Source organism: Triticum dicoccoides, chromosome 3A (genome assembly GCF_002162155.2).
Source record: "Triticum dicoccoides isolate Atlit2015 ecotype Zavitan chromosome 3A, WEW_v2.0, whole genome shotgun sequence".
Lineage (NCBI taxonomy): Eukaryota > Viridiplantae > Streptophyta > Magnoliopsida > Poales > Poaceae > Triticum > Triticum dicoccoides.
In genome coordinates, this window is record NC_041384.1 from 139,647,008 (window position 1) to 139,650,187 (window position 3,180).

The 3,180-nt window shown below is 39.6% G+C and overlaps 1 long non-coding RNA gene across 4 annotated transcripts; it reads right to left on the minus strand.

Moving 5' to 3' along the window:
• Window positions 1–588: 588 nt before the first annotated feature.
• On the minus strand, window positions 589–2,700 carry LOC119267616. 4 transcript variants are annotated; one of them, XR_005132510.1, is made up of 5 exons: window positions 2,546–2,700; window positions 2,341–2,429; window positions 1,591–1,760; window positions 1,026–1,105; window positions 589–957 (listed from the first exon to the last, which is right to left on the minus strand). It is a non-coding gene; the product is annotated as an uncharacterized LOC119267616 (long non-coding RNA). The 4 variants fall into 4 exon arrangements; XR_005132511.1 differs by having other exon boundaries at window positions 1,591–2,426; XR_005132508.1 differs by having other exon boundaries at window positions 1,591–2,429.
• Window positions 2,701–3,180: the final 480 nt, after the last annotated feature.

Here is a 3,180-nt window from a genome sequence, read left to right on the forward strand (position 1 = left end):
GAGATGGAAGCAACTCTCACTGCAAGAGTCTACAGTAACATGCCAGCACACTCCCGCACACTTAAAATTAAATAGTGAAGAAAAAAGAGCATGCGGGATTCGAACCTTGGTCTCTTGGACGATTGGGAGAACGTATCCTGTGAAACGGACGGACTCATGCACCAGGTGCACCACCAGGTTATGGGCCATTAGATTCGAAATCAAGGGGCAAGATGCATCTGTAAGGGGAGCTGTTGGTACATTTGCAAAACAGACCTTCAAATCTAGCTTAATATATCGGATGGACCTCCCAAGGCTAGTTCGTCTACCTCGCTTTTCCTCTGTTCTGTACTACTACTCCAGGTCGCTCTGTACTACCGAGCTTCTGTTTTAAACAAGCTGAGGAATTTGACAAGTTGTGCTCTTGTATCAGCTAATCTAACTGTTGTGTGATTGCCCATTGCTGACTTTAGCAAAAATTACAAAAAAAATCAAATTGATTCTTCACGCAGTTGGAAAGCTCAACAATATTAAGAAGTACTGTATCAGATAAGCAGAGAAGCAGATGTGGCCTCTTTCCTAAAAAAAGTATCAGAGAAGCAGATGTTGTTTTGCAACTGAACCAAAGATCTTTAGAAGCTTCCATGGAAGAACATCACGTCTTTTACATTGAGACATCACAAGCATACACATCAATTGTACAGCAACCGCCCTTCTAAACTACAAACAAGCCGCATACTAAATTTGTTACCAAGTGTACTTTCTTGCTGATTACATGGTTCCAGAAAAATCGGAGTCTGAGACAACCAGACATGATCTGTACTAGTATGGGAGGTGACATTATCAGTTTCATGAGCTGCCAACTAGGAGACATATGAAGATGACTCCTACTCTGAAGATTATCCGGTCATGCCTTCAACTAATCGATTTGAAGATCAAAGGAAAACTATTGTTGGAGCATGAAAGATGGTCCTGAATCTGAATAATCACCGAATAGTCAGTTCTGGAGCAACCATAAAAAACATGATATAGAAATATTTACCTACCAATGAGTGGTCGCGGAAGAGGCTTATGTGGCCTGACAATATGTATGTAAGTAATCTTGATATGTCATTCTTCACTGCAGCTATATAGTATAAACAGTCATTATTGGGAAGCAAAGGATAGCGAGATGGAGGAAGGGACAATAACTCAAAACGAAAAACAGAAGAAAAAGAGGTACAACAAGTTTGCATTCAGATTTCTGAAAAAATATGATAATCTCATATCTTTTTGTCAAAAATAGCCCCAACATATTAGATGAAAACAATAAAGTGAAAGTGTACCTAAATATTATATGAAATAAGTTGCTGTGATATTACCTCAAATTAAAATCAGTACCAATATCTAGTCATATAGTTTCTAAAACAAATCCTCCAGTACAGTGGCATGCAAATAAAGTGAGCATGAAATTCTATCCACTGAAGGAATCAATTTCGCAACCTAAATAAGATGATAATAAGGTACAAGGGTGTGCTTCCAAACCAGGGACATGCCACATATGCAACCAAGAGCAGGAAATGGCGATGCATTGTTTTATGCATAATTCTTGGATGCAACAACTTTGGCTACCTGCCTTGTCAATGTCAAAAGCAGCTTCTGATTTGCATAAGAACATGAAGAATTGCAGCCCTGTTCGCGGTCCACATCTTCAACAGATTTACCAGCTCCAGGCAATAAGACTCCATAATGACCTTCCAACATAGTAATGAGCCAAGCCAAACTTTGGAGTGACACCCCATCTTGCAAATCCATTGAAACTAACATAGGTTATGAATCTCATAGCAATCACATAAGCAATCATAGGCAGCTCTATCCTCTATGCGAAACTAACATTGGATTGTCTTTTACTAAAAATTTGCTACCAGATAAAACAGGGATCCCAAAGTATCGCATTTATAGAATAAAAAGGTCAGTTCACTACTATATCATGTTTTTTCAAACAAATTATAGGGAACAATATATGAGGTTTTGCAATGGATTGTAAGGAACACCGACATTCTGCAAGTCATGGTTTAGTATACATTGTATATAGGAGACTGAAAAAAACCAGTTTTGTCCAAAAGATGAACTACTGTAGATAATAAAATCAGGAAGATGAACTTGTTAATGCTTTCACGAAGTTCAGTTGAACATTGTAAAGTACAAGTTCTGTTTCATATTGTTTACGAATAAAGGATCCAAACAGGGAGTGCATCCCTTGTAATTTGCATGAAGATCGTAGAAATATACTCGTAGCTCATACCTAAATATTGTGCTGACAGCGCACTATTCCAAATCTTAATCAATAAAAAGATGCCTTTTGAGAAGAAGCATACAGACCTAGATCTAGATCCTTGAGCTGCTGTAGTTGGATAGTGCCACCGGCGGCGTTAGTGGTAGATTGAGTATGCCCTCACAACGAGGCACTGCTGCGAAAGACGAAATCAAGGCACTGCTTTCAACAAATCAGATCACCCATCTGGATTTCAGTGAGACGACGCTCCATTGGTACATGATTGAGAGAGATCAAGCGAAATTTACTAACCTATTTTGCCTGTTGGAGTGGTACAGAAGAGGGAGAGAGAGAGAGAATACTGATTTTGGTGAAGATCTGAGATCAGTTCTTGAGCTCGCTGGACCTTAACAATAGCACCAGGCGGCTGCACTGGTACAGAATCTGGCAAGGGGAAGAACACGATCTGGATATGATGAGATCAAATCGCTGCATTTAACTGCACTGCAAGGACTGTTCTGCAAATGTGCCAGCAGTCCCATCATCTCACTGAATCCTGTCCCTCTATTTTGAATCCAACAGCCCATGTATCGCTGGAGCATCTGGTGCACCAGTTTGCTCGTTTCACCAGATACGTTCTTGGACGACTGGAATGGTGCTAGCCACAAGGCTAGTATCGGGATCCAGATCAAGAAATACGGCACGTTCTACTTGACGCAAAATGAATCAAGTTTCCACTGGGTTTTTCTGGTACCCCCCCTTCCCCCCCTTTTTTTACTTTTTATCTTTCTTTTCTTTCTGATTGCTTCATTTTCGTTTAGTCTTCTACACGTTCCTTTTCCGCTTCTTTTTGTTTTTTGTTTGTCTTTCGTATTTCCTCTCCAGTTTTTTCTTTGGGTTTTTCTTTTGCTTATTTCATTGTTTTTCTCAATTTTTCTTTTCTTATT